Source organism: Euprymna scolopes, chromosome 46, assembly GCF_053919585.1.
Source record: "Euprymna scolopes isolate OS-2025 chromosome 46, ASM5391958v1, whole genome shotgun sequence".
NCBI lineage: Eukaryota > Metazoa > Mollusca > Cephalopoda > Sepiida > Sepiolidae > Euprymna > Euprymna scolopes.
The window spans coordinates 43,170,589-43,186,149 of record NC_136527.1 but is presented as its reverse complement, the minus strand read 5'-3'; the positions used below and the strand labels follow the sequence as shown (position 1 = coordinate 43,186,149).

The following is a 15,561-nucleotide window of genomic DNA, read 5'->3' as shown; positions in this document are numbered from 1 at the left end:
CTAGGAGTGTCAGAAGTCGCCATTAAAAAGAATTTTTAAAAAATTAATTAGACTCGATACCTTTCGAATAATGTAATTTAAACCCTTTTTTTTCAATAAACGGAAGACAGACCAAATATACAATATTTTTTTAAAATCGATTTTCTTTAAAAAAAAAAAAAGATTTCACGAAATTCAACGAATTTTAACTAAATCTAAATATAATAAATATGTATAAGTTGTCGAATACGGATTGCTGAAAGGGGCATAATTAATTATTTCAACAACGTAAAAACAACACATATGTGTGAGGCTTCGTGCGTTGTGCGTAAAATATGGGTCACCGTACTTGCAAAATGATCACATTTAACTTATTAGTTTTTGCCGTTTAAACACAATTCACTTGACCGATTTTCCATTTTTTATTCTCTTAAAGAAATACATGAGTTTTTGATTTAATATATTTTTTCTTCTTTATACAGTGATTTATTTAATCTAAAAAACATTGAAAGAAACAGAAAAATTGTTGTAGGTGTTCAATTTTTTCAGGACAATATTTTAAAAATGTGAGGTTTCACTGAAAAAAAATTAACGTGTTTTTTTTTTAAATCAACGTGTTTTTCTTAAAGGTTTAACACTTTTGACTTTACAGGTAAATTTGCACAAAACTATTCATTTTTCTTTGAAATTAGATCATTTTATTTATTGATCTTTTATCTTCAATTTGTGATACATAAATTCGAGGGGTGAAAATAATTTATTTTCATTTTTATAGACATGTCAAAAGGGGGGGGGGGTGAATTTTAAAAAATGTTTGTCTAGAATATTATATTCGTTTATTGGAAAGAGCATAAAATGCCACATTGACCCTGAAAATATCGTAAAAATTGAACCAAAAGAAAACTTTTGATAGATTTTTAAATTTAAAAAATTGAAAGATATTTAACTCGTAAAATTCAATTGATTTCATTACGTACAAAATGGCTGCCTGAACGCACTCAGGCACTTTGTAAATACTGTTTTTTTTTTAAATAATATTACTATTATTTTTTAAACAATTTTATTAGTTTATTTTGGAAGAATATTCTATAAATAAAATAAACAACCTTCTTTAAAAAGAATAATTACGAGTTTTTTTATATTTTATTCGCAGTGTTGTGTTAGGGGTGTCAAAAATTCCCCCAAAATTCTGATACACCTACTAGTGGTCATTGTTGTAAGTGTAATACTCACCAGAGTAGCACGCGTCTGTGTATTTGTGTATTGGGTAGATGTGCGTGCGAGCGGTGCCGTGATGGAGGATGGATGGAGTTGCCGCAGGGAAGTGTGGGGTGGGAAAAGAGAAAAAAAGATGGCACCTGGTATTTTATAAACTGTGGTCTCGCGAGATCACGAGAAAACAGAGGGCACACATGCAAATGAGACAGGGTAAAAAACTGCATAAAAAGCTTGAGTGAAAGGAAGGAAGTGTTGTTTACTATTGTGAGCGTTGGTGACGATTGAAGTTGAATTCGATACAAACTATTCCGGCTATTGCTGTGAAAAATGACCGACTCAAAGTTTGATCTAAAACTGATTCCAGAGGTTGATGGGTCCACATCTGTCATTGACTGAGTTGAGAGGGTCGAGTTGACCTGCAATCTCTGTGAGGTAAAGAGAGTGCACACTGTGATTCCCCTGAGATTGGCTGGGGGCGCTCTGAGTGTGTATCAGCAACTTAGTGCCACCGAGAAGGCTGATGTGACCGCTATAAAAATGAGCTGTATAAGGCATTTGCAATGGATCCTTGCACGTCTTATGAAAGATTCGCCTCCAAGGAGCTCATGCCGGGAGAAAATGTGGATGATTTCTTTGCGGAATTGAAGAAACTTGCCGCAATGGAGTGTTGGAGAGGACATTGGCATGTGTATTTGTTGCTGACCTTCCCACCCGTGTTAAGCCTCTACCAGTGTGTCCGTAACGCCTATAAACCACTTGTTGGAATGTGCCCGGGCTATCATCAGAGATGAGGACCTGGGGGAACCAGTTGTGATGGCGACAAAGGCAATCCAGAAGGAGGCCGGGGAGATTCCCAGTTTGAGCCCCACGATTAATCGAAGATGTTATCGCTGTGGTCGGCGAGATCATTTTGCAAGAAGCTACACTGACAAAGGGTGGGGGCGACTGTGCTGTTTCCAATGTGGCGGCATAGGGCAGCCAGCCCAAAACTGTGCAGGAAATGCGTCAGGGGGCAGGATGTCAGCGCCGCCCTGCTCCCCAGACAAGATCTAGGTGATGCACAACCTACGATAACTGTGTATGTTAACCGAGTGCCCTGCTCAGTTCTTCTCGACTCTGGCTGCTCACATACAATCATGAGTGCCAGATTGTTTCGGACCTGGAATAAAAGGAACATTAAAGTCACCACAATGGACAGCGAGACACAAGCTGTCGTGCCAGAACTGTGAAGGTCCAATGGACTCTGGTGTGGCCACGGAAATTAATGTGTTGGTGACGCGAGGGGATTTGCTGGGGTTTGACGTACTGCTGGGATTCAATGCTATCAAGGCACTATGGGGAGTGATCAGCAAAAGAGACGGGAGCGTGCACTTTTTAAAAAACCCGCTGTGTGCTGCAATCCACATCGATCGCCTTTACTTTAAGGTGGGCTATGACTATAGCCAGCAAGCCTGAACTGCGTTATGGAAGTTGATCAAGGAAGGGCACCAACTGAATTAAAGAATGGCATCGCAGAATACCCTATACCTGACGAGTACGAGCAAGAGCTTGAGGTCTGGATCAGAAATGGATGGTTGATCCCCTACCCTGAAAAGCTTGGTCCGCCCAAGGATCTGATACCTTCAATGGTGATTATCCAGCATAACAAGTCAAAAGTAAGACTATTGCTGGATTATTGTGAGCTCAACTAGTACATTGAGGCTTACACTGCCGATGCTGACGTGTGTGCCAGCAAACTGAGGGAATGGTGCCAGAAGGGCTCCAATGTGTCGATATTAGACCTGCAGAAGGCATATTTGCAGGTGCGAGTAGATGAGACGCTGTGGCCGTTCCAGACAGTGTGGTTTCGGGATCAGAGGATTTGCTTAAAATGACTTGGCTTTGCTCTGAATGTGGCACTGCAGATCATGAAGACCATTGTAAATGCGACATTGTCTCAAGAAAAGACTGTTAAGGACGCAACATCAATGAGGACATAATATCTCTATCGTGTGTCAGCAAAAATTGGCTCAGTTTTGTCTGCAGTGCAAGAATCCTGAATGTCTGAGGAATGGAGCGTGCGTATTGGGATTAGACATCTGTGAGGAAGACTGCACCCTACAATGGAGGCGTGGCAGTGGGATTCTAGGTATGGCTTACGTTGTTATGAGGTGGACTGCTTTATCATGGTGTGGGAAACTTGTTGGACACTTACCAATCTGTGGCTGGCTCCGTGTAGCTGTGGGTGTCATCAAACACAGATCGAATTTGGTAACCACAGGTCGGAACAATGTGCTTGACCGATGCTCTTCTAACTCTGATGGTAACTGAGACCCTGGAGAGAGTCAGCAAGGAGGACCCTGTCCGTGGAAAATTGCGTGTTGATGCAGATCACATAAATGTGTGGGTCGACGCTAGTTCATTGGCATGGGGAGTCGCATTAGAGCAAGAAGGGAATGTGCTTGAAGACGCATGTTGGCTGCGAGTCGTGAGTGATGCTCAGCACATCAACTTAGCTAAGCTGGACGCTGTTGTAAGGGGAATAAATCTCGCACTGCAATGGCAATCGAAGAAACTGCACCTGTACATGGATTCTCTCTGCATCTACCACTGGGTGTGTGACACGCTTTTAGGATGGACAAGAATCTGCACTAAGGTAGCCAGTGAGATGTTGATCCGGCAAAGGCTAGACATGCTGAAGAGTCTGGTTTACAGTGGGTGTAATGCTGGTAACATCACATTGTAATCGTGTCGACCAACTAACCCGTGTACCCCACAGATGGTATAGAGCCGTGAAGATAGGTGTGGAGCACACTGGTTGATCTTGGCAGTTGCATGCAATTGGCGCGATTAGCCCATGTCAAATACAGAAGATTCATGCATAGAGCAGACATCCAGATGTCAAGAGAGTGTATTTTTCAAGGCAAAGGGCACCTTTAACTCAGCAGTGACAAAGGCAGATGTCAGGCAGATTGTCAGGCACTGTGAGGTGTGTCAGTCTTCAATCCTGTACCAGAATAATGGCAAAAAGGACGATTGGACGTCAAGAAAGTGTGGCAGCGGGTGGCGATGGACATTGCCCATTACAGTGGTAAACCTTTTCTAACTCTTATCGATTGTGGACCCACACGTTTTGTGGTACGGCGACACATGATTAGACAGGACTCGGCAAGTGTTGTTCGCATCTTGTCATCCATCTTTTTTGAGCAGGGTGCGCCAGAAGAGATCTTGACAGATAACGACGCTGCTTTTTGCAACCAACAAGTTTGGCAGCTGTTAGATGAATGGGGCGTCCGACTACAGCCACGATGCGTTCATGTGCCTCATGGAATGGTATTGCTGAGAGGAGCCATTGTAGCATTAAGGGAATTGCTGTCACAAAGTAATGTACCATTATGGAGGCCATGTATTAGTATCACGTCATGCCAAAGAATAGGAAATTACCTACAACCACGCCGGCCAATGCCATATACACATATTGTGTTAGACTAGTCAACCAGAAAAGACATGCCAAATATGAGGTAGGGTATCCAGTTTGGGTGAGACCCCCTGGAAACCGGTGCACCACCAAATTCAAGCAAGGACAAATCTCTGGGGTGATCAGCCAGCAGTTGGTCCTAGTTGACGGAATCCCTCGCTATGTGCATGACCTTCGCCTGGCTTTTGAGGTGCATCATACGACTACAGAGGAGAGCAATGAATCCTATAGTGATGAACAATGAATCTTCAAGTGATGAGCTACTGATGAACGAAATCAACAGACCAAAGAGTGATGATCATAGTTCATCTGACACAGCGGAAACAAAACCAGAACCAGAATCTGAATCAGAACCTGAACCTGAACCTGAATCAGAACCTGAATCAGAACCAGAGCCTATGAATGTTCCCCTTCGCAGAATTAAGCGGACTAGGAGACCAACCCTGCAGTGCATTCTGTGTGATCATCAGATCAGGTGGGAGTGTAATACTCACCAAAGTAGCAAGCGTCCGCGTATTTGTGAATTGTGTAGATGTGTGTGTGTGTGAGCGGTGCCTGGAAAAAAAAAAGAAAACAAAATAAAGGAAAATAACAACGAATTTCATTTCGATAAAAAAAAAAGATACAAAAATATGAAATAAAAATAAACCTCTGTTTCGTATAATTTCGATAATAAAAAACTGAGAAAAAGTCTGGGGGTGGGGCATACGTTTCAATTTATATTTACATTTCCGGTTCGATGTTTTGCTGTCTTAATTGGAATTCGTGGAAAATTATTTCCTTGAGCCGAATTACACCCATGGTAAGTAACCAGTTAAGATTATCGATTAACTTTAAGCTTTAATCTTTCAAACACGATAAAAAAAATAATCAGAAATCGATTAAAAATATGATAAGCTTTCAAAACTGTGTTTACCTATCTGTTTCCGCCATTAAATTGCACGTGCAACGAATTAGAAATTTAACATGATAAAAATAAAAAGGAAATCTATAAAAAAAAAATATAATAAACTATTGTTCACCAATATCTTTATTTTAAATATATTTGGTAAACTGTACAAGCATCAGATTAACTTTAGACTTAAATGTTTCAAACACAATAATTAAAAAAAAAATCAGGAATCTAAAATGAATAAATAAATAAAAATACGAAAAGGCGGCTTTAAAAACTACCGGCAACGAATTAGAAAATTAATAAAGATGAAACTTGTAATCTGTTCTCTCTCATGTAAATATTAAGATGTTAAATAAAATAATACTAATTTTATCCGTGATATTCACCAAATAGATCAGCAGCTCTATTTCAAAATAATTTATTTTATTTTTCCTCTTCAATTTTGTTTTCTGCGAACTTGTTCTTCCGTTCGTCATCTTGAATGTTAAGTTGAGTTTGTAAAGTCAATCACATTTGAAAAATCGTTTCCTTTATAAAAGCAGATCAAGTTAATCGAAAACAGATTATAAAACAAAAACGTAAGTATTACTACATGGCGCACATGTGTATTTTTTTATTTTCATCTTTTTTTTTCATCGGATTATTATCGAATGGTCACTAATCTATTAGATTTTGTTTTCAATACTGACTTAAACATAAAAAACGGCAATACGTAATTTATGTTATCAGTGTTGGTCAATTATGTATGCGCGTTCACGTACAGAATTGATCACATTTTTATTGATTTTTGTTTTTTAATGTCCCTGTGTCTTTGTTGAGACAGAAAAAAACAACAACAACAACAAACAAACAAACAAAAAACGCCCGCCTTACTAGGTGGCAATAAAGTTGGTGCTCATTTTACATTAAATTTATAATGACAAGTGATCCCCCCAATTATTTTTTTTTATATCATGAAAAGTATTTCTCTGCGCCACTTTTAAACTCCTGAAAAACCTTAAAAAATCGTAATTATAAAGATTTTTTGGAGGATTGGAAAGATTCTTGACGTGGACTAAAACAACTTATAATTATAATTATTTCTTTTCTTTTATTTATTATTTTATTTATTGTTTACTAAAGAAAAAGAAAAAAATATAAATTTTTTCTTTTTTCAAATTTTAAAAATTTAAATGTTTTTCACTGATTAATATGTTTAAAGTGAAAAAATGCACGCAGAGAAGCAATATCCTCCCACTGTGTATATTTTTTTATTGTCATCTTTTTTATTTTATCTTTTTTCAACGAAGTCTAATACTCAGTAATCTACCAGATTATATATAAAAAAGAATTCAATATTTACAATTTTTAAAGTGTACTCTGTTTCTAATGCAACCCTATAGTAAATCGAACCCCCATTTTGGAAACATCGACTTTTCTAGCCAAATTTCACGAATTAAGCTTTTGTTGTTTTTAGACTTCTTGGCATTCAGTTATTGTTTTCTCCTTTTTAAAAATTAAGTGTTTGTATTCTAGTCGATTGGTTTCAATATGAAGGATCGATGTATTAGAAACTGTGTACACACGTAATAATACCAAAGAGTTTTCCTGTTAATTTATTTGGAACTGCAGTTATCAAATTTTCTGTTCGGATGTTTAAAGAATGCTGATAATTAAAGAAACTTTTTATGTTGTATTTTTTAAGTTTTCTGAAAAACACATTCAACAAACCTTACAAATAACTTTGATTAAATTAAAAAAATAATCATGATTTGTAAACAAATTATATTACAATTCTAAATTTTTTTTAGATGAGGAATGATTATTTGTATTATTTAGATTATTAAGACTATTGTTCTCATCTTGAGTGTTATTTATTGTGCAAACATTGTAAAAATAACACTTAAGATGAAAACAATAGTTCAAATAATCCAAATGATACAAACAAATCACGTGATATTTTATTTCCATGTATTTTTTACATGTTGAACATTTGTTTTTGTTGTTCCTTGCAATAATGGAAATTCCATATTTACTGACCAGATTGTGATAGTACACTTTAACTTTAATTCTGCTTTGAAAAGTAAAGGTGACATAAAATTAAATTATTTTGTATTTTGGGGACATTAACTGTGATAGATGAAAAGAAAGTTATCATAAATGGGGATTTCATAAGTAGATGTTCTGAATTTGTGTATGGAAAATTATAACTTACTTGGTTAGCATGGCACTGTAGCAAAAGAAAGGCTAAAATGACAAAACCCAGTTAGTTTTATGGTTTGTAAGCTATCATACAGCTGCTGCTGATTTTCACATATGTGTATCATGCACGTTATATTACAAGAACATTTGTTTTTGGATAGTTGAATTATATATGCAGCAATTAATCTAAATTTTAGTATTATATCTCTTGTTTTTTTTTCATAATTTATTTCAGCTGCTTATTTCCTCTTGTTATTTATTACTACTGCTCTTACTCCCCCTTTGCGATTGTTATGGACTTTTATTTCTCTTCCGGTTATGACTGAAAGTGGCCTTGTGTCCATGGAAATTTAGTAAGGAACCGTTATCCGCCTCTTGTTATTTGTATGAATTTTTCTTTTTCTTCCGACTATGATTAAAAGAACCTGTGTATCTAGCCATGTGTTTATGAAATTTGGTTATGTTTCAAGTGTTGACTATGTTAATCATCTGGGAGGCTGTAAACAAGTAAAATTTTCATTCCCTTCCTCATCTTGAGGTCAATGAAGATAAACACCTAGTAATTGTCACAAGGGGTAGAGGTTCTTGTAAGTTCTATTAAGACATAGAGCATCTTATTTTCATTGGTCGCCAAAAAGACATAATGTCTCAGATCAATATGAGAAAAAGCTGATAATTTCCTGGCATATGTGAAAGATTTCAACTGCAAAATCATCAGTGCTTTCTGGTTTACCCCCTCCCCAAAAGATTTCATCTCAAATAATGAGACACTAACAGATTTATTTGCCTGCATAGATAAAAGGACTTTTCCCATAAGATAATAACAAGAGAAAGAAGAGGAAATTAAGAATATGCAAACAAAATTGAGTGTTATTTATTGTGCAAACATTGTAAAAAATACACTTAAGATGAGAACAATAGTCCAAATAATCCAAATGATACGAACAAATCACAACATGTTTTTTTCTTTACATGCGTTTTTTACATGTTACAAAATTTGTTTTTGTTTTTCCTCGCAATAAGGTTAATTCCATATTTACTTACTGGATTGTCATAGTACACTTTAACTTTAATTCCGTTTTTCAAAAGTGAAGACAACAGAAAATTAAACAATTTTGTATTTTGTTGAACATTAAATGTGATAGATGAAAACGGTCAGAGTTATTATTAATGGCTCTTTCATAAGTGGATGTAATGAATTTGTGTAAGGAAATCATAACTTACTTGGCTAGCATGTGTGTGTGCTTCAAAGTGTTAGTTGTGTAACAAAAAAAAAGAAAGGTTAAAATATAAGTTGGTTTTATTGTTGACGTGTTACTATGTATGTTGTGTTTGTTGTGTAACGGACTATTGTCATCAGATCTTTAATGTCTATCGTAGATGCCCATGATTCTTCTAGGTGTCGGTGTGTGTTTGCATATCAACATATATACATATATAACATAACATGACGTCATACCCTTTTCTGCTAATTATGATAGGTTTGTCATACGTCCTTGGGGTGATGAAATCTGTTTAAAGGAACGCTTCAATACAGGACCCAAGACGGTGTAGGATTTTATATCTTTGGATTGGGGATTTCTTCTATGCTTCCATTTTGAGACTTTTCCTTCACAGGGGTGACACGTTTAATCCCATCTGTCTTTCTCAGCGTTTCTAATCCAACTTGCACAAACTGTCATCGAAAATGACTTCAAATCTCTGTTGTCATGTTGTCAACTCATCGCTAGATAGGTAATTATATAGACAGATAGATAATTAGATAAACAGATAGACCAATCAATTTTCTGCTTCTGCCTTGCTATTCTCTAACAGACGGCCACTTGTGCAACACAGACTCACTATTTCTATGCAAATGAAATGGGTGAATGAAAACATTTGTGAAACAAACAGATGAACAAGTTGGATAAAGGCGTGCTATGTATGTACTCATGTGAAAGTTAACTTGAAAGAGTGTCGAGTGTTGGAGTGTGAAGTTTTGACAACAGTTTCAAGTTTTAAAGTTGGAAGTTTTTGACAGCAGTGTATCGAATTTACCCGAGAAATTATTGGTTTAACCATAATTTGCTAATTTATATTTATCTGCTGAAATGATTGTAGTATAGAAAGACAAAGTCTCATTCTAAAATTAAAGGCAACTTTATTAATTTTATTCGTTAGTAAAAATGTATAAAATAAGAAAAGGATTGTAGAATGGATCCATGTTTCCACTAATCAAGCAATTAAATGTGATAGATGAAAAGTTTAGAGTTATTATGTATGAGGCTCTCATAAGTGGATGTTGTGAATTTGTGTAGAGAAAATTGTAACTGACTTGGCTTGCATGTGTGTGTGTACTTCAAAGAGTTGGTAGTGTAACAAAAAATAAAGGAAAGAAAAGTTAAAATGGCAAAACTGATGGTTTTATTGCTGATGGTCAATTGTGCAATGCAGACTGTCGCCATTTCTATGCCAATGAAACAGGAAAATGAGTTACTAGAAACCTCATTCAGTGTGTTGTCAGTACCAGGAAAGAAAGAGAGTTGCCATTCATTAACCCTTTTATGAATGTTTTCATTTCTGCATTTGTCATGTGCTCAGCTTGCCTGAGAAATGTCCTTTTAATGTGTATGCTAGAAGGGAAGTTGATTGCTAGCAGCAATCAGCACAGCTTATAAACCAAAAATTCAAAATCTCAAACTATGTTAGTTTAACAAATTGTTAGTTAAACAAATGGAACATATAATATGCCATGTTTGGTCACTGTTCGCATCTTCCAGTGCAAACCCACTGTGTCACAAATAATGGAAAATATTAGCAGTGTATCGAATTTACCCAAGAAATTGTTAGTTTAATAATAATTTGCTAATTTATATTTATCTGCTGAAAGGATTGTACTATAGAAAAATAAAGTCTCATTCTAACATTAAAAAAAAATTACTAATTTTATTCGTTAGTAAAAATCCAGAAAATAAGAAAAGGATTGGCTGTAGAATATGCCCATTTGTATTAAAAGCGTTACAACAACAGACTAGTATTGTTTGTGTTGTGGTGGCAACCACTTATTTGCATATGCGAATAACATAACACTATAAATGACAAGCCTAGGTTGGCCTTGGTGTGTCTTACTCAAATGCCACCAGAAGTGACGCCGAAGAGCGTACATGTCCTCCCACCAAGACTCTCTGACTCGACACCGTCATTTGTACATATTGTAAATATACCTTTTCTTTAATACACTTATTATTGCGTTTTCTTGTTGTTTGCGTCTTCATTGTATTTCCTTACTAATTATTGTTCAACCTTGCAACCACAACAGTTGGCGATGAGATATGAAGCATCAAATATAACAGTTTGACGAAGAACTATTTAAAAAAAAAATGTACAACGCAAAGGTTGACCATTTTTTTAAGGAATGCAAAGTGTTGACGAGCAAACGGATTTTACGCTAAAGAGAAGTTTCAACTCAAGTGAAAAAAAAAACTCTAACGTGGCAAAAGCGACAATTTACGCCGTTTTCTGGGAATCCGACTTGCAAACGAATGTAAAAGTGAATTTTTGTTTTATCGCTACACAACAAATCTTACTAAAGGACCAACTTGCAAACGAAAAGCGAACTTTGTTCTGTCGCAAAAACGACAGGTCAGACCCGTATTACGAAAAGCAAGGAAGTAACCTACGAAAAAAGTTCACCAGTGGATTCTAATTACTGTTCTCCGTAAACAAAACAACAACTAAAGGACTTTTTTAATGTTTTGGTTGACGTCGGTACTAAAAGGAAATACCACAGCTAAAACTAAAATTCCAGGAAAGGATTTTTTTTCTTGAAGTTGTCACTGAATAACGGATAATACAGTAAAACGTCACAGAAAAAAAAGGTAATCTCAATTTAAGAGGTATTTTAATTACTTAAATACTAGAGAAAAAAAACTCAAAGAACTAAATGTACTGCATACATTTATTCAATTGTGACTCGATTAAAAAAAAAAAAGTCCAAACTTTTATTTTGTGGAAAGAGTTACTTATTAGTAAGTGCCTAAAAACGGAAAGTCAATTCCATTTCGTGATTCCAGATAAACCTGTTTTATTTTTTTTTGCAGCATGACTCGCAAAAAGAATATATTATTGCAAGCAGCGATATTATTATTGAAAACAGGAGCTTACAGCAATTTGCTTTTTTGTTGTAACCCAAACCGGTGTATAGTGTACATGGTACAATATTTTTTTTTTAACTACACACTAAAAAAAAAAAAACATGGAAGACTTATCAAAAATGTTCATGCAATTTTTACAAGCACAGGCTGAGCGAGATGAACGCAGACAAGCTACACAAAACGAGTTTTTGCAAACACAAATACAGGCACAGGCTGATCGCGAGGAAAAGAGAGAGGACAGATTATTGAAATGGCAGCAGGAACAAGAAGAAAAGCAGAAAATGGCACAATTAAAGCAGAAAAAAACTGTAATTGGAACAGGAGGAAAGGCATAAGAAACTACAATTGGAATATGAAGAAAGACAAGAGGAACGTTTTGTTAAAACACTGGAACTACTAAAGAGTAATCGAGAAAATGTCGATAGTGTTAATTTCTCCCATACAACTATTTTTAATAGCATGGACACATTTCATTATGTGCCTGAGGAAGAGAAGAATTTTGAAGCATACTACACAAGATACGAGGATGTTTTTCAACTGGACTGTAAAAATTGGCCAAATAGTCAGAAAGTGAGCCTCTTACTCAGAAAATTGGGTACATCAGAACACAGCAAATTCGTAGATTACATATTACCTAAAAAAACTGCGGAATTAGAGTTCATGGAAGCTGTAAAATTACTAAAAGAATTATTTAATCCAAATATATCTCTTTTTCATAAAAGATGGCTGTGCATGAATCTAAGAAAGATGGACAACCAAGATTATTTGACATACGCATCAGTTGTCAATAAAAACTGCGATAATTTTAAGCTTGCAGAACTAACGGTAGAAGATGTTAAATGTCTAATCTTCGCTCAAGGGTTAGTTTCCACGAAAAATGCAGAAATACGCAGACGAGTGTTGTCTAAGCTGGTATCTGAGCAAGATTTAACCCTCCAGAAACTAGCAGAGGACTGTGAAAGGGCCATTACACTAAAAAAGGATTAAAAATATATAGAAGAATCCGGAGTGGCATATGTAAGAAAAGTTAGAAAACCATACGCACCAACCAAGAACTTTACAAAGAAAAGCAATGGAACGGGATATTCCAAAGATAATAACCATAAATATAGTAGAGAATATAACAAGCCTCTTCCTAGATATAACTGTAAGAGATGTGCAGAAAAGCATTGGGAATCAGATTGTCCTTATAAGAAGAAAAAATGCTACATTTGTAAGAAGGTGGGACACAAAAGCGATTGCTGCAGATATAAAGATTACACCAGAAAGAGAGTACAGCAAACAAAATCAAAGACAAAATTAGACAAAGATCGGCGAAAATACGTAAAAGTGGAAATATTTAAAACATCAATAAAGTTACAACTCGACTCCGGCTCCGATGTTTCTATAATAAACCTGAATACGTGGAAAAAGTTGGGAAAACCGGCCATGATGAAAACTAGTAAAGCAGCCCGGACGGTAACTGGTGGTGGTATAAAATTTGAAGGAGAAGTTGTCCTCCCGATAAAATTGAAAGGGATTTCGAAGAAATTTAAAATATTCGTACTAAAAAATAGTGAAAATCTGTTTGGAATAGATTTGATTGAGAAATTCGGACTATGGGATAAGCCAATCAATACATTCTGTAAAAAATTAGAATGTTCTTCTCCAACAACAGTAAATATAAAAGACGATTTAAAAGAATTATTTCCTGAGGCATTCACGACTAACTTAGGTTGCTGCAATAAATTCAAGGCCTTGTTTGAACTCAAAGAAAACGCCAGCCCAATTTTTAGAAAAAAGCGAAATGTTCCGTTCGCTGGGTTGGAAAAGATTGATAATGAATTAAATAGATTGGAACAGACGGGAATTCTATCAAAAATAGAACACAGCGAGTGGGCCGCCCCCACCGTATACATAAAGAAAAAGAATGACGAAGTTAGAGTGTGCGCAGACTTTTCGACCGGGGTCAACTCCCTATTAAAAGATCACCATTACCCCCTACCAAGCCCAGAGGAAATATTCACGAAGTTGAATGGGGGTAATATCTTCTCCAAGATAGACTTGAGTGACGCGTATTTGCAAATACCGGTCGAGGAGAATTGCTCAAAAATACTATGCACCAATATGCACAAGGGATTATACAAATACAACCGATTGCCTTTTAGCATCAAAGTAGCGCCTGCCATCTTTCAGCAAGCGATGGACACCATGCTAAGTGGTATTGAGTGCGCATGTGCATACCTGGATGACATTGTTGTCAGGAGCAAATCCCTAGAAGAACATAAGGAACATTTAAAACATGTATTTACTCGAATACAAGAATTCGGCTTTAAAGTAAAGGAAAGTAAATGTGACTTTTGTATGAGCGAGATTAAGTATCTTGGACACATAATAAATAAACATGGACGACGTCCAAACCCGGACAGATCTGCGGTAATAAAAAATATGCCAGCACCCGATAATGTAACAACCTTGCAGAGTTTCTTAGGACTCGCAAATTATTACCAATCTTTTATTGAAGGAATGCATAACTTGCGAGCCTCATTAAATAATCTGCTTAAAAAGGATACACCGTGGAACTGGACGCAAGAATGTCAAACCGCTTTTGACAAAATAAAGAGCGCACTAACATCCGAATTATTCTTAACGCACTTTGACACAAACTTAAAAATAGTCGTCGCTAGTGACGCTAGCTCCTACGGCTTAGGAGCATGCATTCAACATATTATGCCGGATGGGTCTAGAAAACCAATAGTGCACGCTTCGAGAACGCTGATACCAGCCGAATGGGCATATTCACAAATCGAAAAAGAAGCGTTGAGCATAATCTTTGCCATGACTAAATTTCACCGATATTTATATGGTAGACAATTCATACTTGAAACTGACCATAAACCGTTAGTCACGATCTATGGATCAAAAAAAGGATTGCCGGTATACACCGCAAATAGATTGCTGCGCTGGGGTACAATACTACTTAATTACGATTTCCAACTACAACATCTAGCATCAAAAAAGATTTGCCATGCGGATGGACTGTCAAGACTGATACCACAGAAACACAATCTGGAAGAATCAGTCATTGCAGCAATTCGGACAAATGTTGAAGTAAAAAGTATGGTAGCAAACATCATTAAGGAACTACCCGTAACTTTGTCGGACATTAAAAGGGAAGCCGAGAAAGACGAATATATAAAGGACATAAAAGAGAAAATTATAACGGACACAAAGGTGCAGGAAGTTTTCTCCATATGTGACGATGTGTTACTGTACAGCGAGAGAGTGGTAATACCCAAAACATTGCAGAATAGGATGTTAAGAGATTTCCACACAGGACATCCGGGGATAAATCGAATAAAGTCGTTAATGAGAAGCTACGTGTACTGGCGTAACATGGAAACTGACATAGCGACAACAATTGATAAATGTAAAGGATGCCAGTTAGCGGCAAAATCTCCACCTATAGTACACAAACCTTGGCCGAAAACCGACCAAGCATGGTCGAGAATCCACATGGACTTCGCTGGTCCAGTAGGTGAAAACTATTATTTAATTGTAGTGGATAGTTTCACAAAATGGCCGGAGGTAATGCGTTGCAGGAATCCAACAACGAACAACTCAATAGGGTTCCTACATGAGTTGTTTGCAAGACTCGGTGTACCAGACACACTGGTCACTGACAACAAAACGCAGTTCACATCCACAGAGTTTAAGGA

General features: G+C 36.4%; 1 protein-coding gene across 2 annotated transcripts in view; it reads left to right on the top strand.

Moving 5' to 3' along the window:
- The window catches only part of LOC145270588 (uncharacterized), a 104,019-nt gene that overhangs the window by 82,052 nt on the left and 6,406 nt on the right, over positions 1-15,561 (top strand). The window contains exon 1 of one of the 2 annotated variants that reach the window (XM_080126215.1): positions 6,012-6,127. The exons of the other annotated variant lie outside the window; for it this stretch is intronic. The gene's annotated coding sequence lies outside the window, so the exon portion shown is untranslated. Of the gene's footprint in view, positions 1-6,011; positions 6,128-15,561 lie in introns of those variants that run through there. 2 annotated transcript variants of the gene reach the window in all.